Source organism: Lithobates pipiens, unplaced genomic scaffold (genome assembly GCF_037356315.1).
Source record: "Lithobates pipiens isolate NorthernLeopardFrog02 unplaced genomic scaffold, aLitPip1_a1.2 Scaffold_1, whole genome shotgun sequence".
Lineage (NCBI taxonomy): Eukaryota > Metazoa > Chordata > Amphibia > Anura > Ranidae > Lithobates > Lithobates pipiens.
Window position 1 is genome coordinate 122,604,184 of NW_027507685.1, and position 25,834 is coordinate 122,630,017.

The window sequence follows — 25,834 nt, forward strand, 5'->3', positions numbered from 1 at the left end:
CAAACGCAGTTTTCTCCTTGGCCGACTCGGCCAGGGGAATTTGCCAATACCCTTTGGTGAGATCAAGAGTTGTCATATATCGGGCTGTTCCCAGCCGGTCAATCAACTCATCTATACAAGGCATGGGGTAGGTGTCAAATTTTGTAACTTTATTCAATTGTCGAAAATCGTTACAAAACCGCCAGCTCCCATCAGGTTTGGGCACTAGTACGATAGGACTGGACCAGTCACTCTGGGACTCCTCTATCACACCCAATTCCAGCATCCTTTGAACCTCCCCACGTATTGCCTCCCGTCGGGCCTCTGGTATTCTATAAGGTTTTAGTTTTACCCTTTCTTCTGGCGGGGTGATAATGTCATGCTCTACGCCAGATGTTTGTCCCGGCAGCTCAGAGAAAATCTCTTTGTTACGAAGTACAAACTCTTTAACCTCCTGTTGTTGGGGTTTCGATAAGGTGACTGCTATTCCAACCTCAGGAACTAAGCAATCAGACTGGGCTTGTGACAAAGTCTCTGCGACTAGGGATTCCCTATCCCTCCAGGCTTTCAGCAGATTGACGTGATAGGTCTGTTCCGGCTTTCGCCTTCCTGGCTGTCTAACCCTGTAGTTCACCTCACTAATTTTTTCAATTACTTCGTATGGACCTTGTCATTTGGCCAGAAATTTGCTTTCAACCGTAGGGACTAGCACCAAGACCCTATCCCCGGGGAAAAAGTACGGGTCTTGGCCCCACGGTTGTACACTCTCTGCTGTGCTAACTGCGCTTGGGCCAAATGTTCCTTTACGATTGGCATTACCTGTGCAATTCTATCTTGCATCAGGGCGACATGCTCAATCACACTCCTGTGAGGAGAACTCTCATTTTCCCAAGTTTCCTTGGCGATATCCAGCAGCCCTCTTGGGTGTCTCCCATAGAGCAACTCGAAGGGTGAGAAACCCGTAGAGGATTGCGGTACCTCCCTAATGGCAAACATCAGATAGGGTATTAGACAGTCCCAATTCTTTCCATCTCTATCCACCACCTTCTTTAACATTTGTTTTAGGGTTTTGTTGAATCTTTCAACCAACCCATCTGTTTGGGGGTGATACACAGATGTACGCAATTGTGTCACTTTGAACAACTTACATAGTTCTTTCATAACCTGGGACATAAAGGGTGTACCTTGGTCCGTAAGCAGTTCCTTACAAATACCCACGCGGCTAAAAACAAGAGATAGCTCTTTGGCTATGGTTTTGGCCGAGGTATTTCGAAGAGGAATTGCTTCCGGATAACGGGTGGCATAGTCCATTATAACCAAAATGTACTGATGCCCCCTAGCGGACTTCATTATCGGACCTACCAAATCCATTGCGATCCTCTCAAAGGGGACCTCAATGATAGGAAGAGGTACCAGTGGGTTACGGAAATGTGGCATAGGTGCCGACTTCTGACACACAGGGCAGGAGGAACAATAATTTTCTGTTTCCTTCATGACCCCAGGCCAATAGAATCTCTGCAATACCCTCTCTCTGGTTTTCTCGGTCCCCAGATGACCTCCCAGAATGTGCCCATGGGCTAATTCTAACACCAACTTCCTGTAAGGTTTGGGCACCACAAGTTGCTCAATGGTTTCTTCTGCCCTTTGAGCCACTCGATACAGCAGGTCCCTTTCCATAGTGAAGTACGGGTAAGTGCAAGTCTTATCTGGGTTCACTAACTCGCCATCTATTTTCACCACATTTTCCCGTGCCTGTATTAGGGTGGGGTCTTTTAACTGTTCTGTGGCAAAAATTTTCCCTGTGAACCTCAAGATCCGAAAACTCCACAGACGGCATGTTTTCATCTGAGGATGTTGGCTCCTCCCCAGTTTCTCGAGTTTCCCCCGCCAATACCGACAAGGGAAATTCAGGAGAGTCCTCACCACTCCCAGAGGAATTCTGGTCATATTCCTGGTCTATAGGGGCACCCGTGGGGGGCTCAGGACAATCCCAGAGTTCCCAGAACTTTGGAAAATCCCTTCCCACAATAGCATCATGTGGTAAGTAAGACACTAACCCCACCTGATGAGAGAGGTTACCTTTGGGGGTCTCAAAAAACACTGAAGTTACAGGATACTCTCGGGTGTCCCCATGCACACAAATAACAGCCACCTTGTTCTTCCCCGAGACCTCTGTAGTAACTAATTCAGCTTTTATCAATGTTACCAGGCTACCTGAATCCAGCAACACATCAACATTTCTACCATTAATACACATTTTACATAAATGTTTCTCAGGTCCCGAAAAGGCAGTGCATGCAACTGTCGCAAACAGCGACTGACGTCTCTCCCTTATAAAGTTACATTGCATAGGCTCATCCACAACTGGGCAATTGGCTGCAATATGTCCCTCTTGCCGGCAGCGGTGGCAAATAATCTTTTTCGCTGCCTCTTGCAGCCTGGGCTTCCCGGGCTGCTCCCGCCAGACCTTAGGTAGAACTCCCACCCTCTCACTCTCTCCACCCTCACCCCTTGGAGTCATCTTACCCGCCACTGGGGATGATCTGGTCTTAGGGTGGAAAGTCTGTGAGTCCCTGGAAGAGGTAGTCAGGTTCTCTGTAGCCAAGTACCTCTCAACCAGATCCACAAGTTTATCTGCATTTTCTGGGTCTCCATGGCTTACCCATTTTTGGATGGCAGTAGGAAGAGCTCTCAGGAAACGATCCATAACAACACGTTCCACAATGTTTGGTGCGGTCAAAGTCTCTGGCTGCAGCCACTTCCTGCTCAGGTGAATGAGATCATACATTTGAGACCTGGGGGGTTTTCCAACCTGAAAAGTCCAATTATGCACAAGCTGAGCCCGGACAGCCAGGGTGACACCCAGCCGTGCCAATATTTCTGTTTTTAGCACCACATAGTCTTTTGCTTGGTCAGGCTCTAGGTCATAATAAGCTTTCTGCGATTCCCCAGTTAACAGAGGGGCCACCAGTCCAGCCCACTGCTCCTTAGGCCACTTTTCCCTTTCAGCAGTCCTTTCAAATGTGGTCAAAAACACCTCCGGATCATCCTCTCCAGTCATTTTTGTCAGTAAACGGCTCACACCAAAGGATGCGGTATTAGTGTAACCACTTGCCTCATTGGTCTGCGGACGTTGCTGTATTAATGTCTCTATTTGCTGTTGAAAACTCTGCTCTTGCTTCTGCAACAGGTCTATGATGCGGGCTTCAGATTGCTGCTGGGCTTGTTGCTGAGCTTCCAGACTCTGCTGCAAAGTTGCATTTGTCTGCTGATGATTTGCATTTGCCTGCTGCTGGGCTGCAAGGCTCTTTTGTAAACCCGCATTTGTTTGCTGCTGATTTGCATTTGCTAGAGCCAGCTGTCTCAGTATCTCCTCCATGCTGGCCTTAAAAAAAAAAAACTGCCCGAATTCTCCACCAACTGTGAGGGGTTTGCTCGGCAGCGGGTGTGTTTGACCCCCTGGATGGGTTCACAACACAAAATCAGGCACAGCAGACAGCGTTGTAGGTGGAAAAAACAAAAGGTGCGGTTTATTTATGCTACATGCAATGAAAAATATAACAGCCAAACAAAAAAAAACATAAAAATAAATCCTGGTCAGCTTGACCTCTAATTACACACATAGATTCCCTGTCTAACAACTGAGTGCAGCCTTGTGCTGCACCAGTCCCTGTCTCTGTCTCTGTTGTAGAGGTTTGCCACACAGGCGTTAACTCACCGCACAGAACGGGTGTCACACTCCCCAGTCTATACAAACACAAAACTGGTTCCAGGATGGAGCATCTCCCTAAGCATGCTGGGGTTTTTTGTAGAGGTCTTAATGAGCCCACTTACTTCAGCTGGGCTCATTAACTCTTCCCCTATAGGACTCCCAGCACTCCCCTCTAGTTGTACAAGTCCGCATAAAGCCTGAATCTAGGGCATACATATTTTCCATCCTGGATACAACCAGGTGATTTTACACTCTAGTAAACCCCCTGTGGACCAGCCAATAAAAATTCAGAGGATGGAAAAAAAGTTTTGCATAGTGTAAAAGGTTTGGTAGATAAATAAGTCAGTACATTGTTTAGCAAACTCTTTACTTTTAGACCAAAAAGGATGGACAGATGAGAAGGAAAAAGGGACAGAGAAATTTTGTTTGAAAAGAGGGACAGCTCTTGAAATGAGGTACAGTTGGAAGCTGTTACTATTCTTATTACACTGTAGATTTTTAAGGGTCCTCTATCAATGGACTTCGATAGGTACTGTAAATGCAGAATGCTTTTTACATCAGTCAGAGATGCTTCTGAGATCATACGTAATTTATTGCATCTGCAATTGACCTGAAATTGACCTGCATCAACAGCTTTTAAATTCCCATAGATTTGGTCTAAGGCGAACAAAACTCCATCCAAACTGGCCCTAAATTGTTTACACCATGTATGCCTGCAATGAGGGTCTTAAAGAAGACGTAAATCCCCTTTATTTTCAATTCCTTTTTATTGTATTTTTATAAAGAAAGTTAATACAAAAACATGGGTTTAAAGCCCCCAAGGGTGAATGAAAATACAATGTTTTGGAAGCACAGTAGGAATCATAGCATATTGCAATGAAATATAAAACATACAAAATGATAATAAAAAATAAACAACAAAAAAACAGAGAATAACATAGAAGTCACACTCAATTTTGGTGAGATATATCACCAGGTACTATTTCAGCACAGAAATGCGGTATCTGAAATACGTTTGTAATTTGAATTACGGTTACAGCTATATTTGTCAGGAATTATTCAAACATGAGGACCTATTATACAAAACCTTCCAAGGCTCCCATGCCTCAGAGATATTCTATAGTGTATTGTTGGCTGAAGCAAACATTATTTCATAAGTGGCATGGCTTTGTGTTGTTTGGATGACTTCACTTATTAATGGAGGTTTATGGTGCTTCCAATGACGATCTACTGTTAGGCGTGCTGCCAGTAAAATATTAATTAGCACAGTTCTCAGACGGGGAGGGAATGTATTGCTACCCAGAGAATAAAGGAATCCCCTCGAAACGCGTTAGCCATTGATTCAGCCTATACCCTTGCATGGGTTTTTTAATAATTTCCGCTATTTTATCAAATGAGAATATTATAACCTGTTTTTATGAACACGTGTTCATTTTTGTAGTGTTCATTTATTTGTTTAGAATAAGCTTTATTTATCAACTTGATTCATGCATTAGGTCTCGTGCCTCCTTTCTCCCCCATCACCCAGCTTTTCTAGACTTCCCCCAGTCAGTTCAGGCAGCGGGACACGCATGTTCTCTTTGCATAATATATTATATCATTTGAAAATTCTACCATTTTGTACTAAAACTGCCAGCACGAGCGCAGGAGAATATCTTTTCTGTCTACACCAGAGAACAAAGGGCCAGGTCTTGGGAACTATTGATATTTATTCCCAACACCTATCATATGATCTTGAAAACATTTAACCAATAGTTAATTAATGAGGGACATGGCCATAGGATGTAGAATAGAGACCCTTTTTAAACCTGAGTTACGCCAACACATAGAAGAAGTTGAGGGGTTAGATACCAATGTTCATTTCTGGGTTAACTCCTATAGGTTTGCGCACTTGGTTACTGCATATGTGGTGGAGAGTGCTTTTTGCCAGGATTGAGAGCTATAAACCATTGCAAAATCTGGTTTCCAGTCTTGGAAAGATGATGATTTTATAAAGACATGTTTCTGATTAAATATAGTATAAAACAGAGATGCCCTTATGCCCCATACACGCTATCAGATATTCTGCTGATTTGTTTCCTTCAGGTTTACCAAAACCATGTAGTGCAAGGGCCTGCCTGATTGCATGCAAATTGAAACTCCTAAGGTTTGACCTCATATTATATGGTTTTGGTAAATCTGAAGGAAAAACTCAGCAGAAAAAGTGTGTATGGGGCTTTAGATCTTATGGGATATGATTTGATAAAATTATGCTATACGCCAAGGTAAGGAGAGAGTGGTATTTGGGTTACTACGTAGAAAATGTTAAATATGAATATATTTATAGTAAACTCTAGTTGGGGACCTCATATTCTATTTGTAACAATGAATGAGTTTTAAGGGCTGGTCCCACCCGTAGGTCATCTACTGGGAGTAGGCTTTTGGAATCCATTGTGTGAGGTCTAGGTCAGGTATGATAGCAGATAAACTAGGGAAGTGGAAAAAGCATTAGTGTTTGATCCCCATGTGGAACGTTTAGAAGGGTTTGCCACTCTGACAGTGTGGCTTGTATTGTGAGCGATAGCGTAGATAGACTGTTGAGATGTAGTAAACCTGCTAGCTAGTAAATAGTAATAGAGGTTATTACCCAATGTTTTTAAGTTCTCCAGTTCAGCTTATAAAGTTTGAGAAGAAAAAGGGAACTAGGCTTTTAGCTGAGTTAGAATTACAGCAAGGTAGTAATCCATTAAAGATACATGCCCCACTCCACCAGCTTTCCTTAGCAGAGTTAGGTTGCTAAATCACACATCTCGCCTTCTCCCCTTGCCATAGGTAACCCTTTAATTGAGATTGTGCCTTTGAGAAAAATGTGTTGGATACCACTAAGAGGGCTCTGAACAAATAGAAGAATTGGGGTAATAAACACATTTTAACCACTTTAGCCCCGGACCACTTTTCAGCCTAAGGACCAGAGGTCTTTTTACAATTTTGCACTGCACTGCTTTAACTGGTAATTGCGCGGTCATGCAATGTTGTACCCAAACTAAATTTGCGTTCTTTTCTTCCCACAAATAGAGCTTTCTTTTGATGGTATTTGATTGCCTCTGCGATTTATTTTTTATTTTTTGCGATATAAATGGAAAAAGACTGAAAATGTTGAGAAAAAAAGATATTTTCTACTTTTTCTGTTTCAATATTTTTATTGAAAAGTTGAATAAACAGGAATAAACAAGAGACTACAATCTGCTCCTTGTGCGCCCTCGCAGGGGCTACAAAGCATGAATGTAAAACCAAAGGGCCAGCCATCACATTATACTTATAATAAACAGAAGAAAAGGAGGGAATATGAGTAGGGGATGTTATCGAGACTGGTTCCAGAACCAGGCAACTCGTTCCCTCGTCGTTTCCGGAGAGCAGGCCCTTCTTCCATCACCCCCTCCTACGGGAGGCAGCAGAATTCGTTAGCAATGGGAGAGATTACAAAGAAGAGTGAAGAAAAATAGGGAACAAAAGAAGAAAAGATAGAGAGACAAGAAGGGGAAGGAAGGGGGGGGGGGACGTTCGGGTGTGGGTGCCTCGCCAAGAGGAGTTAGGCCAAGCCCAGGCATGCAGCTTGGAGCGCGGGGAACTCATAGGAGATCCACGGCTCCCAGATTTTTTGAAATTTAGCATGAGAATCATGAACAATACTGGACATATGTTCCTGAAGTAACATTGCAGTCATGCGGGTTTTAAGACCTTGAAAATCTACCCGTTGGGACTTCCAGGCTTGGGCGATGGTTCGCTTGGCCGCTATAAATAGATAAGTAGCCAACTTCTGTGATATTTTCTACTTTTTGTTATAAGAAAAATCAAATAAACTCATTAGTCAAAGTCATACATTTAGGGCAAAATTTATTCAGCCACATGTCTTTAGTAAAAAAAATGTCAATAAGCGTATATTTATTGGTTTGCGCAAAAGTTATAGCGTCTACAAACTAGAGTACATTTTCTGGAATTTACACAGCTTTTAATTTATGACTGCCTATCTCATTTCTTGAGGTGCTAAAATGGCAGGGCAGTACAAACCCCCCCAAATGACCCCATTTTGGAAAGTAGACACCCCAAGGAAATTGCTGAGGGGCATGTTGAGCCCATTGAATATTTTTTTTTTGTCCCAAGGGATTGAATAATGACACAAAAAAAAAAAAGTTTACAAAAAGTTGCCACTAAATGATATATTGCTCACACATGCCATAGTTATATGTGGAATTGCACCCCAAAATATATTCTGCTGCTTCTCCTGAGTACGGGGATACCACATATGTGGGACTTTTTGGGAGTCTAGCTGCGTACGGCACCCCGAAAACCAATCACTGCCTTCAGGGTTTCTAAGGGTGCAAATGTTTGATTTCACTCCTCACTACCTATCACAGTTTCGAAGGCCATAAAATGCCAAAATAACACAAAACCCCCCCAAATGACCCCATTTTGGAAAGTAGACACCCCAAGAAAATTGCTGAGGGGCATGTAGCCCATTGAATATTTTTTTTTTGTCCCAAGTGATTGAATAATGACACAAAAAAAAAAAACGTTTACAAAAAGTTGTCACTAAATGATATATTGCTCACACATGCCATAGTTATATGTGGAATTGCACCCCAAAATATATTCTGCTGCTTCTCCTGAGTATGGAGATACCACATATGTGGGACTTTTTGGGAGTCTAGCTGCGTACGGCACCCCGAAAACCAATCACTGCCTTCAGGGTTTCTAAGGGTGCAAATTTTTGATTTCACTCCACACTACCTATCACAGTTTCGAAGGCCATAAAATGCCAAAATAACACAAACCCCCCCCCCCCCCAAATGACCCCATTTTGGAAAGTAGACACCCCAAGCTATTTACTGAGAGGCATGTTGAGTCCATGAAATATTTTATATTTTGCCACAAGTTGCAGGAATATTACATTTTTTTTTTTTTTTTTGCACAAAGTTGTCACTAAATGATATATTGCTCACACATGCTATGGGCATAAGTCAAATTACACCCCAAAATAAATTCTGCTGCTTCTCCCGAGTACGGGGATACCACATGTGGGGGACTTTTTGGGAGCCTAGCCACGTACGGGAACCCGAAAACCAAGCATTGCCTTCCGGATTTAAATATAAAACGCTACCAAAAAAAACTGTTAGCGATCGCAGGGATCAGGCCTGACTCTGCGAACGCTGCAGTTATGTGTTTAGTGTTTTGTAAGTGACAGCGATCGATCGATACTGCACTTGGGTGGGCTGGGCGGAGGGGCAAAATGCAGGTGCTAGCAGGTATCTGGGCTGATCCCGCTAACAATGCGTTTTTTTGGAACCCTAAACTGCTGGGGACGCTAGTATAGATCTGATCAGATCAGATATTGATCTGTTCAGATTCTATACCACTACGGGAGGTTTATGCTTTGCGCGTGGGTGTTAGCGGTACTGGCACTAGCCTAGCGCTGCCTGGGGCGACTCAGACCCTGACCCTAAAACCTAATTGATATCACCCGCCGGGTGATCAGGGGGTTAAACCTTTATTGGGTAATAAATGGTGGGTGCCCTGATGCTATAAAAAGCAAACTAACTAACCAGAGTCACCCGTAACACTTATACGGTGATCACTGGTGAAAGGGTTAACTAGGGGCAATCAGGGGGTTCAAATCTTTATTAGGTAGTATATGGGGGTCCCTGGCGCTATATAAAAACCTGACGGGGAACCTAAATAACTAACTGGCTAACCAGCGTCACCAGTGACACTTATACGGTGATCGCTGGTGAAAGGGTTAACTAGGGGCAACCAGGGGGTTAAAACCATTATTGGGTAGTATATGGGGGTACCTAGCGCTATAAAAACCTGGTGGTGAACCTAAAAAAATAACTAGCTACCTAGCGACACTAGTGACACTAATGCAACGATCATAAAAATGATCGCTTAGTGACACTGGCAAAAGGGGGTGAAAGGGTTAACTAGGGGCAATCAGGGGGTTAAAACCATTATTGGGTAGTATATGGGGGTACCTAGCGCTAAAAAAAACTGGCGGTGAACCTAAAAAAATAACTAGCTACCTAGCGACACTAATGCAGCGATCAGAAAAATGATCGCTTAGTGACACTGGCAAAAGGGGGTGAAAGGGTTAACTAGGGGCAATCAGGGGGTTAAAACCGTTATTGGGTAATATATCGGGGTACCTAGCGCTATAAAAAACTGGTGGTGAACCTAAAAAAATAACTAGCTACCTAGCGACACTAGCGACACTAATGCAGCGATCAGAAAAATTATCGCTTAGTGACACTGGCAAAAGGTTTGTGTGCCTGTGTGTTAGTTAGTGCCAGTGTAGTGTTTGGTGCAGACTTACTGTGTCCTCTCCTCGTAGTCCGGTCAATAAGACCGCCCCAAGGAGAATGACATCACTTCCTCCCTGCCTGTGTATACAATACACAGTGGGAGGAAGCTTCTCATTCGCCAGGAGCGATCGAGAGGGGATGGCCAGAAACCAACGGCCATCCCCTCATCCTGGATCGCTCCTGAAGCGAACCGGACCGCCGCATTCAGCGGGAGGGGGTCCGATCGGACCCCCCACCCGCTGGAAGGCAAGCACGTACATGTACGTGCTTGTGCCTGTACATGCCATTGTGATGACGTACAATGGCATGCGTCGGGTCGTTAAGTGGTTAAAGGATGCCAAGCATCCTGTTGAGGACAATTCCACTTTTGCCATGTTGTATATGTAGCATTGACCCCCGAAGCAGTGGCTGATTTGATTTGGGCCTGCTCTCTAGTAACAAAACCCCACTAACTTGCCTCAGTCCCCTTGACACAGCTGTGGTGCAATACAATACAGTACAATATAATATATCACAATATACCTGTATTGTCCTCTCAGGATCCACTGGCTCCACCTGCTGGGAGAAAACAATACTCCACACAATGAGGTACTTAACCAAAGTATATTTTACTATATATATTTGTAGATAGGTGATTACAGCAATTGTACTGTCATCCAACATAGATTGACAGGACAATGAATTTTGATAAAACAGTTACAAACAATATATATATATATATATATATATATATATATATATATATATATATAGATATAGATATATACATGGGAGCTCCCCCTACTTTTATAGCTATGCGTGAGATCTCACTTAAAGTACTCAGTCTTTATCTTCTGATCTTCGCTGGCGGTGAACCTAAAAAAATAACTAGCTACCTAGTGACACTAGTGACACTAATGCAGCGATCAGAAAAATGATCGCTCAGTGACACTGGCAAAAGGGGGTGAAAGGGTTAACTAGGGGCAATCAGGGGGTTAAAACCATTATTGGGTAGTATATGGGGGTACCTAGCGCTATAAAAACCTGGCGGTGAACCTAAAAAAATAACTAGCTACCTAGCGACACTAGCGACACTAATGCAGCGATCAGAAAAATGATCGCTTAGTGACACTGGCAAAAGGGGGTGAAAGGGTTAACTAGGGGCAATCAGGGGGTTAAAACCGTTATTGGGTAGTATATCAGGGTACCTAGCGCTATAAAAACCTGGCGGTGAACCTGTTGAGGACAATTCCACTTTTGCCATGTTGTATATGTAGCATTGACCCCCGAAGCAGTGGCTGATTTGATTTGGGTCTGCTCTCTAGTAACAAAACCCCACTAACTTGCCTCAGTCCCCTTGACACAGCTGTGGTGCAATACAATACAGTACAATATAATATATCACAATATACCTGTATTGTCCTCTCAGGATCCACTGGCTCCACCTGCTGGGAGAAAACAATACTCCACACAACGAGGTACTTAACCAAAGTATATTTTACTATATATATTTGTAGATAGATGATTACAGCAATTGTACTGTCATCCAACATAGATTGACAGGACAATGAATTTTGATAAAACAGTTACAAACAATATATATATATATATATATATATATATATATATATATATATATATATATATATATATACATACATATATACATGGGAGCTCCCCCTACTTTTATAGCTATGCGTGAGATCTCACTTAAAGTACTCAGTCTTTATCTTCTGATCTTCGCTAGCAATGATAACTCCTTATAAATTTCATCCAAGGTTAAAGCAGTTAAAATTGAATTAAGGATGATCTTAGTGTTGCTTCCGCAATTATATAGTGTTTGAAGTGTGATAGTAAGTAGGCCTTATGCCTGCCTAGTGTCAGTTGCTATACTCCACCTCCATGGGACTAAGTATCCCAGCGAGGCCTGTATATAAGTCTGACTAGGTGCAATAGTTTAGAAAACAGTGGGTAGCAACCCGCTCACCAACTGGATCGGAAACTTGGTATGGTGACTTTGGTCCGGTGGTCGCAGCTTGCTTCTGTGTCAGCCAGCTCCGTCACTCCGTCCCGTTCCGACAGGTGGACCTGATCTTCCAATGCTCAAACGAGTGTCTCTGGATGCTCTCAATCCAATCACTGTGTCTCTGGCATTTCAGGTCACTCACACAACCGAGCAGGGTTGCGTTCCGCAAGGGCAGTAGGCCGCTTCCTCCGGGGAGGCCTCCGCACAAGTCCTCACAGGCAGGCCATGCATTCCCAAGAGACTCAAAATGGCCACTCAAGGTCCTTTTATCTCCTACCCATCATGCAATGCAAAAGAGGGTGTCCATGGGTAGGTCATTCGGCATCCTGGGTAAAAGGGGCAAACCTCCAATGTAAATAACAGTCACTTCCTGTAAATAGTTCAATGCTTGAAAGCCAAACATCATTTAAGTTCACTTCCAGTATTTGGCCGCTAGATGGCGCCAAACACTAAGCTATAGAACCGTCCATAGACTTTCATTATAATTGCTAATACGCATCAGAAGACAAGGATACCAGCGCTACATATAGTTTAGATTTGAGTGTGTTTAAGAAAGGAAAGTAGTTTGCTGCTAAATCTTTTATCTTTGGGGTGAGGGTAATACCCAGGTAGTTTATCCCCTCCATCTTCCACACATATGGGAAGCAAAGGAAAAGGTTTATTTTTTATTGGTAGGAAGTCCCAAATCTAAGCTATACAATTTAGATTGGTTAACCTTGTAATAAGACACTTAAAAGGATCCAAAGCTGCATGTATCAAAGCCAGAGAATGCCCGTCCGTCAACAACAAAATAATATCATCTTTACTTAAACATGGCCCTACCAGAGTGAAATTGGAGCGCATGTTGGAGTTGTATTTTGCTGAAAACGGCTCCTCTGGGGTCTTCACCTCCTCTCTGTGGGAGGGCCATAAGGCAGTTTTTAGGGGCCAGTGCATATCCCTCCCCTTGGCCTTAAAGAGAAACGCTGACGCAGCCCGTAGAACACTCCTGGTTAGACTTACACATTTGGAAGTGATATTGCTCACCTCCCCATCCCTGGCCACCCTTAGGGAGCTTATAAGTGTCCGGGCTGGGCTGAGGGACATAGACATGGGTAAGATAGAGAAGGCCCTGCTCAGGCTTCGGCAAACATATTATGACAAGGTCAACAAGCCACACACACTCCTAGCCCAACAACTTCGTGAACGGGCGGCAATCTCGTCGCCTGCCCTCCTTAAAGATGCCAAAGGCATTCTTCAGTCCCAGAAAACAGAAAAAAGGGTGGGTTGCGCTAAAACAAATTAAGAAAATGTTACATCTCAAAAAATAAATAAGTGAATATTAACACCAGTCCTATGCAGAATTATGTGCAAAAAATTCAGCGAGAACACCAATATACTTGGATGAATATGAATATGAAAAAGTCTCTCCTATATAGTAGGGGAGATACAAGGACTAAAATTTGACCGATCCACTAACAAACACGGTACGGTCATATAACAAAGAAAACACAATTAATGAACAGTGTAAAGGAAACACTTTGATAATCATAACATTGAAAAATCCATATAAAAAGTCCCAAGTTGAGAGATAGTGATAGTAACTCCGCAGTGATAAAACGATGACAGACCATCCAAACTAGTGTAAGTTGTGAACACCTCCACCACGGTTTACACTGCCGCTTACCAGAAGTTTATGGTTCCTTATTACAGAGAACCATAAAGCGCAGATGACTGGCTCTCCCCAGCCCGGGATATTCAGATAAATAGGGTGATGAAAAGACCTCTCACAGCTCCAACCAGTCCTTCACATCAGCGACCATAAAAGAGATATAAGGCTCGCAATAGTGTAAAACCTAACAGTTTAATAAAATAAGTAAAAAAAGCCAATTTCGCACTTACATAGCATCAATGGACAAATTGCATATAAAACTCGAGCTGGCCGGTCTCGATACACAACACCCGATACTTCCGGGACTACTTCGTTCACTCTACCTAACACCTATCACTCTGTGCTATTCATAAAAATATACATACAAAAGATATTTTATATACAAATATACCCAGTGAGAACAGTGAACATAACATATACAATTACTCATACATGAAATATTTGTGAACCGCAAACTGAATTGCAACTTTTCCCCCAAAAATTTTTTTAAACCAAGATTCTTTTGAATACAGAAAAAAATATATATATGTAATGAAATAGTCCATCACAAGAAGGTGATTATAAATCTTCCAATAATAATTCCTTTTCCGTGTGAAAGGCTAATCAGTGTCCAAACAATTATATAAAACCTTCACCACACCAATAGTGTCCGTGACCCCCCTCGTAGGAGCACTCACCAGCTGCAGAGCCCAGCACTCTCGTGCTAGGCTAATAAAGCATTGAATCTCTTGAGAGATGAAAACAGATATTCAATCATCAATCACTGGACATTCTCCTTTAAGGCTTCTATAGAACTACAGTGCCTTGCGAAAGTATTCGGCCCCCTTGAACTTTTCAACCTTTTGCCACATTTCAGGCTTCAAACATAAAGATATAAAATTTTTATTTTTTGTGAAGAATCACCAACAAGTGGGACACAATTGTGAAGTGGAACGAAATCTATTGGATTTTTGAAACTTTTTTAACTAATAAAAAAATGAAAAGTGGGGCGTGCAAAATTATTCGGCCCCCTTGCGTTAATACTTTGTAGAGCCACCTTTTGCTGCGATTACAGCTGCAAGTCGCTTGGGGTATGTCTCTATCAGTTTTGCACATCGAGAGACTGAAATTCTTGCCCATTCTTCCTTGCAAAACAGCTCGAGCTCAGTGAGCTTGGATGGAGAGCGTTTGTGAACAGCAGTTTTCAGCTCTTTCCACAGATTCTCGATTGGATTCAGGTCTGGAATTTGACTTGGCCACTCTAACACCTGGATACATTTATTTGTGAACCATTCCTTTGTAGATTTTGCTGTATGTTTGGGATCATTGTCTTGTTGGAAGATAAATCTCCGTCCCAGTTTCAGGTCTTTTGCAGACTCCAACAGGTTTTCATCCAGAATGGTCCTGTATTTGGCTGCATCCATCTTCCCCTCAATTTTAACCATCTTCCCTGTCCCTGCTGAAGAAAAGCAGGCCCAAACCATGATGCTGCCACCACCATGTTTGACAGTGGGGATGGTGTGTTGAGGGTGATGAGCTGTGTTGCTTTTACGCCAAACATATCGTTTTGCATTGTGGGTAAAAAGTTTGATTTTGGTTTCATCTGACCAGAGCACCTTCTTCCACATGTTTGGTGTGTCTCCCAGGTGGCTTGTGGCAAACTTTATACGAGACTTTTTATGGATATCTTTGAGAAATGGCTTTCTTCTTGCCACTCTTCCATAAAGGCCAGATTTGTGCAGTGTACGACTGATTGTTGTCCTATGGACAGACTCTCCCACCTCAGCTGTAGTTCTCTGCAGATTATCCAGAGTGATCGTGGGCCTCTTGGCTGCATCTCTGATCAGTCTTCTCCTTGTCTGAGCTGAAAGTTTAGAGGGACGGCCAGGTCTTGGTAGATTTGCAGTGGTCTGATACTCCTTCCATTTCAAAATGATCGCTTGCACAGTGCTCCTTGGGATGTTTAAAGCTTGGGAAATCTTTTTGTATCCAAATCCAGCTTAAAACTTCTCCACAACAGTATTACGGACCTGCCTGGTGTGTTCCTTGGTCTTCATGATGCTCTCTGCGCTTTCAAAAGAACCCTGAGACTATCACAGAGCAGGTGCATTTATACAGAGACTTGATTACACACAGGTGGATTCTATTTGTCACCATCAGTCATTTAGGACAACATTGGATCATTCAGAGATCCTTGCTGAACTTCTGGAGTGAGTTTGCTGCACTGAAAGTAAAGGGGCCGAATAATTTTGCACGCACCACTTTTCAGTTTTTTATTTGCTAAAAAAGTTTAAAATATCCAATAGATTTTGTTCCACTTCACAATTGTGTCCCACTTGTTGGTGATTCTTCAAAAAAAATTAAAATGTTATATCTTTATGTTTGAAGCCTGAAATGTGGCAAAAGGTTGAAAAGTTCAAGGGGGCCGAATACTTTCGCAAGGCACTGTATCTCTCAAGAACCTCAAAAGAAAAAGAGACCTCCAATAGTGCAACACTGTAAAAACTCTTTAATTTTAAAATATATAATCCACTCGTTAATGCACTCACATGAACAAAATGAAAGAAAGCACTTCAAAGATCACATCAAATCACTTCAATTCTCAGTAACAGCGCACTATACTCCAAGGCATTGGTGGTCACAGTGGACACTAGTTAGGCTGGCAGCGCAATTGCTGTCTCTCACCCTTCCTTGCGCTTCCTGCTTGATTCCTCATGGGGTGAATCCCATGATTAAGTCTGGTATGACGAAACATGTCGGAGGCGTGACTATCTGGCAACTATCTTTGATACACTAAGCACTGTTACTGGGACGGAAGGAGGTGTTGGACAAGAGGGACAGCAATAAGAGGTTGAGGCGCCCTATTAAAACTGCAGGCTCTGCTGTGAAGAATCAAGCAGGAAGCGCAAGGAAGGGTGAGAGACAGCAATTGCACTGCCAGCCTAACTAGTGTCCACTGTGACCACCAATGCCTTGGAGTATAGTGCGCTGTTACTGAGGATTGAAGTGATTTGATGTGATCTTTGAAGTGCTTTCTTTCATTTTGTTCATCTGAGTGCATTAACGAGTGGATTATATATTTTAGAATTAAAGAGTTTTTACAGTGTTGCACTATTGGAGGTCTCTTTTTCTTTTGAGGTTCTTCAGAGATATTTCTATAGAAGCCTTAAAGGAGAATGTCCAGTGATTGATGATTGAATATCTGTTTTCATCTCTCAAGTGATTCAATGCTTTATTAGCCTAACACGAGAGTGCTGGGCTCTGCAGCTGGTGAGTGCTCCTACGAGTGGGGTCACGGACACTATTGGTGTGGTGAAAGTTTTATATAATTGTTTGGACACTGATTAGCCTTTCACACGGAAAAGGAATTATTATTGGAAGATTTATAATCACCTTCTTGTGATGGACTATTTCATTACATATATTTTTTTTTTTCTGTATTCAAAAGAATCTTGGTTTAAAAAAAAATTTTTGGGGAAAAGTTGCAATTCAGTTTGCGGTTCACAAATATTTCATGTATGAGTAATTGTATATGTTATGTTCACTGTTCTCACTGGGTATATTTGTATATAAAATATCTTTTGTATGTATATTTTTATGAATAGCACAGAGTGATAGGTGTTAGGTAGAGTGAATGAAGTAATTTCTTACACAGCACTAGCGCTACAAGGTATTATTTATTTGGTAATTAGGATTAACAGATTTATATGTACCTTCTTGTCTTTATATAATCCCAGCACCTACCTACTTGTAGAAGGGTGCTACATACATGTCATGCTTATGGTGGCATTCATTGCTAATGGCATCCCAATTGCCTCATGAAAGAAGCATGGTTTTGCACATTGTTGCAAACACACGGTTAAAAAAGTGAGAATTTGAAGCTCGAAAAAAACTGCATGAGCTTCATTGTCACATTTTTCATTGAAAATGGACTGGCTGCACTATGTGCACCAAACTCACATATATGTGAATCACTACAGTAGTGAGAATACAAGCTTATTTGTAGCAATGAGTAACATAAAAACCCTTTTCTTTTCCTCTGCTTTTATAGAACGATCTTTTCTGGTTTCACTTTTGATGTATGATTTTTTTTTTCTCCTTGCAACAACTGAACAATATTTTATTTCTCAGTCAGTTGGAAGATCCACATGCCTGGGTGTCACACTGGGCCCGAAAGGTAAATATTACTTCCTAATATGCTACAACAGCATTCAGCTAAGCAGATTTATTGAAACAAATTACAAACAGTGCTTATTAACAGTAACATGCTGGGCAGTTTTTAAGGAGGAACTCCGGATGGAATAAAGAGCTGGATATTGTTTTGGAATAAGATGATAAAATCACTGGGTATGACACTGAATTTTCTTGTGATGGCAGAGGAAGTAATACAGAATAAAAGGACACACTCACAAATTACAGGGTTGTGCCCATATCACCTCCATTGTATAACCATAGAGATTTTAGCCCCTTACGACCAGGCCATTTTTAGCTATTTAGCACTGCGCTACTTTATCATACAAATTGTGCAGCCATGCAACAATGCACCCAAGTGAAATTTATATATTTTTTCACACAAATAGAGTTTTCTTCTGGTGGTATTTAATCACCACTGGGTTTTTAGTTTTTTGTGATACAAAAGAAAAAATGCCAAAACGTTTGAAAAAATAAATAAAAATTTTAAGTTTTGCTATAAAACACATCCAATAAAAAATTCACAAAAAAAATGTGAATTTATTCATAAATTTAGGTCGAAATGTATTCTGCTACATGTCTTTGGTCAAAAAATCCCAATAAGTGTATATTAATTGGTTTGCGTGAAGGTTACATGGCATATATAATGAAATTATATTTATCTATATATTTTTTACTAGTAATGGCGGCAATGGGCAACCTATACTGGGACTGTGACCACCAGTCAGCATTTAGTGTAGATTTTTTACACCTTGAATGCTTCAAGATGCTTCTATGAGCCCTTTGAGCCCTTATTTGCAGTAGTACTGCAAAAAAAGTCTTACTTACAGTGCCTTGTGAAAGTATTCGGCCCCCTTGAACTTTTCAACCTTTTGCCACATTTCAGGCTTCAAACATAAAGATATAAAATTTTGATTCTTTGTGAAGAATCACCAACAAGTGGGACACAATTGTGAAGTGGAACGAAATCTATTGGATTTTTGAAACTTTTTTTAACTAATAAAAAAATGAAAAGTGGGGCGTGCAAAATTATTCGGCCCCCTTGCGTTAATACTTTGTAGAGCCACCTTTTGCTGCGATTACAGCTGCAAGTCGCTTGGGGTATGTCTCTATCAGTTTTGCACATCGAGAGACTGAAATTCTTGCCCATTCTTCCTTGCAAAACAGCTCGAGCTCAGTGAGCTTGGATAGAGAGCGTTTGTGAACAGCAGTTTTCAGCTCTTTCCACAGATTCTCGATTGGATTCAGGTCTGGACTTTGACTTGGCCATTCTTTTTTTTTTTATTTAATTGTTTTTTATTGAAAAAGAAATTTAGCTTATACATACATAAATAAAACATGGTTTTGCGTGCATAGAGGGGGTATACATATCAGCCAAAAAATACCGAGTTTTTCTTCCAAAGAAACTACTTAACACCAATGACATAGTCATATCTGTCCCTCTAATTATCGCTAACGCCCCTATAGGGCTATCCCCTCCTCCCCCCCATACCCCTGTTCTTCGAACACACGCTGCTAAATCCAAACAAGCTTATTTGGATAGCCAATAACGGAGTGGCGAATCCATTCAGGGACAGAAATAAGGAGCTTCCAGTAGGCTCCCAGACCGCCCCCGACCTGAGACCAATAGGTGCACTCTAAGTCCCATCCTCCACTATCTCATCTAGGGGGAAGCCGATGTCCCTCAACCATGGATTCCATAGCAGCTTGAATTTTTTAAGGTTATTTTGTCTAATATACATTGCCCGTTCGCACCAAATTATAGAATTGATGGCATTTATCCATGCTTGCAGTGCTGGAGGATTCTTTGCCTGCCAATTCATCGCAATTAAGCGTCTGGCCTGGTACAGGCATCTTAATATAGATGTTTTTGTTGCAGCAGAGATTCCACCCCTTTCCATAATCCCTAATAGACAAGTCCTAGCTTCAGGTTCTAAGGTGGTGTTAAAAATTCTATTTATTCTGTGCACAATTTCTATCCAGTACTGGTATAGTTTTGGGCACTTCCATACCATATGGAGCAGATCTCCTGGTGCTCTACATCTAGGGCACTCCCCGTTAGACTTACTGCTTGTCCTCCGCATTTTTTCGGGGGTATAGTATGCCCTATATAGGAAGAGCTTATGGGACATACGCTGCGATGGGGAGATAGACACCAAATTCCCCTGTGCTAGGATCTCGTCCCATTGTTCCTGCTCAATTGGTCCCAAGTCTTCCTCCCATCCCCTCCTGCTCTTATCCGGTCCTTCTCCATTCAAAACTTTATCCCTAAGTTTTGTATACAAGCTAGAGATCTGGCCCTTTGTTTGTCCTTGCTCGAGAAATCTCTGTAACAAGGGGTTCTTTGTCCTCTCAATAATAAGTGTGCCATACTGTGAATGTATCCCATGCCTCACTTGCAAATATATATAAAATGTTTTATTGGAGATGCCGTATTCCTGGCGAAGGTCTTCGAAAGATTTCATAGTGTTCCCCTGGTAGAGATGCACCAGTCTTCTAATCCCCCTCCTCTCCCACTCCTGGGACCGGGCTATACAGTTTAGTTCGGCCAGTTCTCTGTTGTTCCATAGGGGGGTATACTCAGTTACCCCCCCATAGGCCAAGAGTTGCTTAGCTATCTGCCATACTTTCCTCGCCAAGGCATTGGTGGGACATTTACAAGCGAATGAATTAGCCTCCAGAACTTCAACTAGAGTTCTATGATATGCATTATTAATCATCAATTTATGATTTGGACAGCCACCCTCTTCCAGTCCAGCCCCAGTCAAATGCTGGAGCTGGGCTGATAGAAAGTATGTTCTTAAATGTGGCAACGCTACTCCTCCCTTTTCCACCGGGAGCTGCAGCGTCCGCAGCCGAATCCGAGGCTGTCGCTTTTTCCATATTAATTCTCGAATTAATCCCTCCAGTCTGTTAAACCATTTCTGGTTAATCCAGACTGGGGACTTGTGGAGGATATATAGGATCTGTGGCTGCCAAATCATTTTTACTAAATTACAACGCCCCGCCACCGACAGGGGAAGGCGACACCAACTATTAACCTTCTGTTTCAGCTTTGCCAATAATGGTGCCAGATTCTCCTCAACATACTGGTCTATCTCTCTGGGAATCCAGACACCCAAGTATTTCAGCTTGGGTACCACTTCTAGTCCCTCAACTATAGACGATGTTTGGTCTTCAAACTCCGATAGTGGCATAAGGGCTGATTTACTCCAATTGATGACCAAACCTGATTGCTGCCCAAATTCATCCATCAGCCGTACTACCCTATTCAGAGTGAAGCGCACATCGTCAAGGACAAACAAGACGTCATCTGCAAACAAAGCCAGCTTCTCCTCCTCTAGTCCGCGCCGGAATCCCCGAATGTCCGAGCGTGTTCTCGCCATCACAGCCAGGGGTTCCATAGCTAGCACGAACAGGAAGGGAGACAGCGGGCATCCCTGTCTCGTACCTCTTTCAAGGTAGAACCCTTCAGAAAATAGGGTCCCCATTTTAATCTTGGCCCTGGGTCCCCTGTATAGTAGTTTTACCCACTGGATGAATTGGGGGCCAAAGCCGAAACTTTCTAATACACCCCAGAGGTAGTCCCACTCCAGGCTGTCGAAAGCCTTGGCGGCATCCAACGCTAGTATGGCACCTGGGTTGTCACTATCTCTAGGTATTTGTAGGTTTAGAAAAACCCTTCTAATATTAGTATTAGTTGTTCTGCCTGGGACAAACCCAGACTGGTCTGGATGTATTAATTTATGTATACAACTATTTAACCGAATTGCTAGGGCCTTGGCTAGAATTTTTATATCTGAGCATAGCAGAGATATCGGCCGGTATGAGGAGACCTCATGTTGGTCCTTCCCCTCTTTAAGGATTAAGGTGATATTAGCCTCGCTCATTGAAGCGGGGAGTTCCCCCGCCTCTAGTGCATAGTTTAACGTTTCCAGTAGTGCCGGGATCAGCTGTTCGCTGTATCGCTTATAAATTTCCACTGGAAGGCCATCGGGACCAGGAGATTTACAATTGGGCATACTATTCATTGCACCTTTTAGTTCTTCCAAAGTAAGTGGTAGATCTAGATTCAATTTATCCTGGTCTGAAAGCACGGGAATATCTGTTTGCTGCAAAAAGTTAGTGTCCAGAGCCTCCTGTCCCTGTGTGGTTGATTTATATAAGGTTCTGTAATAATCACCCAGCACCTTCATAACCTCAGAGGGCCTAGAGACAAGGTCGCCCTTCTGTGTTTTAATTGCCTGTATTCCTGTGGGGGGGCTATTGGTACGAGTCAATAGAGAAAGAACTCGGCCCACCTTCTCCCCTTCGCCAAAATAATATTGGCGTTGGAAAATGCGTTGATTTTCTACCCTTTTTAGAAGTGCCATTTTATATATCTGTTGGCTATCCTCCCAAATCTGTTGTTTCCCCGGCGATGGATCCTCCACAAACTCTCTCTCAGCCTGAATAACATAATTTCGGATTTTCCCCTCTTGGTCTCGGGATTCCCGTTTTATCCTTGCAATATTCTGTATGAGTATTCCTCTACGAAAGGCTTTTAGGGAATCCCAAACCACTCCAGATGCCGCTGTCCCCCTGTTAGTCTGGAGAAATTCCCCTATTTGATCTCCTAAAAGGTTGGATCTATCAATTAGTTCCAGCCAAGCGGGGTTTATTCTCCATTCTCTCAGTGGGGCGCACTCTCCCGTGTTCAAAGTTATAGCCAAAGGGTAATGGTCTGAGATACCCCGTACCCCGTATTCTATATCTACCACCACTCCCACTGCCTCATTGTTCCCCAAGCCCATGTCTATTCTTGATAGCGTCTGATGGGTACTAGAGAAACAGGAATACTGCCTATCCTGGGGGTGTCGCATACGCCAGATGTCTCTTAAACCAACTTCCATAAGAAGTTCGTGTAATCGACCTGTTCTATTCCCAGTTGGACAAGGAAATCTATCTAGGCGTTTATCTATAGTTTCATTAAAATCCCCAGCAATTATCCATGGGACACCCATTTTACCCAGACTGAACATGAGAAATGTATCCATAACCTCTAATTTGAAAGGAGGGGGTATATAGATATTTGCTAGAATACATTCTTGCCCAGCCACCTGACAGTGCAAGAAAACAAATCTCCCCTCCCCATCTATCTGGGACTCTTTACATAAAAAATCCGTGCCCTTCCATACCAACACGCTCACGCCGCGGGAGTGCGATGAATAAAAGGAGTGGTAGTATGCCTGGAATTTCCGATCATGGAGCAGAGGGGCCGTAGTTGGAGTCAGATGGGTTTCCTGCAAAAAGAGTAAACCAGGTCCTCTTCCTTCCAGCTCCAACATCACAGACCTCCGTTTCTTAGGGTCTCCCAAGCCCCTCACGTTCCACGAGGTTATATTCCACCAACCCAGCGACTCCAATGATATTCCTCCCACTCATCGACTCCAGTGGTTAATGTGCCCATGAAGGGGAGGGGGTAAGGGGAGAGGGAACCGCTTCCTCTCCCCGTCGCCACTCCCCTTCTCAGCCTGCCCCTCATCGCTGCCCCGTTACTCACAGCGTGTGTTCGAAGACTCCCTCCCGCCCCCCACCCAACCCTGCCCATCTGAGCCACCCTTAGGGGTCTCAATTGTAGCCGGTATAATCATACCCCATTCAAAAGTGTCCGAGCTCGCCATCCCCCCACGTGATCTTATCGCTCCCCATCAAAATTCTTATAGGGTGGGATCATAATCCCTCCGTAGCACCCATCATGCCCTAATGAAAATAGAGAAAAAAAAAAAAGGGAAAAAGAAAGAAAAAAAGAAGCTTATATATAGATCCCCCCCCCCAACCCACCCCCCCAAATCCCATACTCCCAACTCAACTATAAAGTCTCATTACCCCTTCTAGTGTAGAATTGTGTGTGCTATTTTTTTGCCATATGGCATCACAGTGTTCTATATCCATAGTACTATACCTCAACTTTAATCATTTCATTTTTCCCCCGCCCTGCTCGAGCAGCGGGCGGCAACAATTTAACCCCCCGTCCCTTTACCAAGATGGGTTCACAAATAAAATTATTTCCAATAGCATACCTACATAAAATTATATTCTCTCATACAACCCCCCCTCCAACCCCCACACCCCCACCTTCCCACCGTGTCTATAACCGTGTCTTTATATACAATACAACTCATCTTATAGTACTCAATTTCTCATAATGCAAAAAAGGAAAGAAAAAAAAAGGGGGGGGATGTATCCTCTTCCTTTTTACTCCTCCCCCTCCCTCAGCCCCCCCTCCCAACTCTTCCATAACACCTCGTTTACTGCTTCAAATATGAAATTATATAGGCTGTTCATTTACTTTGTGATATCGCAGTGCTCTATACTCCATAGTATTTTACCCCATTACTAATCAATTTATCATATCATTTTGCCCATCTCACCAAAGCAACCAGTTATAGCATTAAGGCTCCCCAATCCTTCAGCGAGATGGGTACATAAACAAAATTATTTTCAAAAATACATATACAAAAATTTACATTCCCCCTTACAACCCCCCCCCCCCAACCCCCACCCCCCCCCTCTTCCCGCCTCTCCAGAAAAAGCAACCTTTCCTCTCCCCCCCCCCCCCCCCCAATAACAAAAAAAAAAAAAAAAGGCTAATACAGGCCGACTCTAAGTATCATTAAAGGGCCTCTTTGTGTTCCTCCAGCCAGTTCACGGCCTCCTGCGGGGAGTTGAAGAAAATTGTTGAGCCCAAAGCAGACACTCGGAGTCGGGCTGGATACAATAGGGCATACATTATCTTATGCGATTTCAGGGTGCGTTTAACAGGAATAAACTCCGCTCTCAATTTCTGTAAGTCCGGTGAAAAATCTGGATAGAATGACACCCTAGTCTCCTTATAGAAGATGTCTCCCAATCCCCTAACTCTCCGCATCAAGATCACTCGATCGTTATAATTGATAAATTTCAATATCATTGGCCTGCAGCGTCCCTCCGAGAAGTGGGATCTAGGAGGAACTCTGTAGGCTCTTTCGATGCTGGAGGGCGAGGAGAAGGAGACATCTCCCAGTAATTCCTTAAACCAATTTTCCAAAAAAATTACAGGGTCTGGGCCCTCGCTTCCCTCTGGCAAGCCAATTAGTCGCACCAATTTTGGATGCCTGTGCGACAATTTGTTTCTGAAGAGTAGCTATTTTTTCCTGGAGGGGAGATAATTCATCTTCCACCATGCTTAATCTTCCCTCCAGGGCGTCTATTCTATCGATGGTATTGCTTAATTGTTGACTCATAGCGTGCAGTTCATTTTGGATATTACTCAGTTGACTGTCCAGCCCAGAAATAGAATTCTTACAATCATTAACCGCCAGCAGTATCTGTCGTAAAGTCGGTTCCCCACCCCTCCCAGGTTTTTGGGCCGTACTACTGTCCTCCTGGGATGGCTCGCCTACCCCACCTCCCGGCAGTGGGGTACCAGGATCCAGTGAGGGGCGACCTGCACTCCTTCTGTCCCCCACTGGCCCCTGCATTTTAAATTGACCTGGTGGATGGTGTTGAACTTTCCTGCCTGGGGAAGTTGCATGAGCAAAGCTCGAGTTTCAAGGCCGCAGAGGCTTGATTTAGCTTTTCTTTGGCAGCACGTGTTTTTTGATTTCCCTCTCCATGGGATGTATCTTCTACAGCTCTTTTGCTAAGCATGGTAAAGTCCACGTAGAGGAGTCACCAAACCAGCGGAAGGTAGTAATAAAGCAGTTTGTATCGCTAAATCAATTCTCCCAAAAAGGCCCGATTTTTTAGCAAAAGGACCTTGAGGGGGGCCAGCCAATTCACCAAGCGCGCGGCACCTGAATCCTATATTAATTATATTTATGGGGTAGACTTGCTTCAGCCAGCGATTATCAGAAGTAGAGCAGATAGGGAGAGGCAAACATTAAGAAGTAACCAAGTCTCTACTACACAGGTTCTTAACTTTCATCCCGCTAAGTTATATAGCGTTTCTCACCACACTG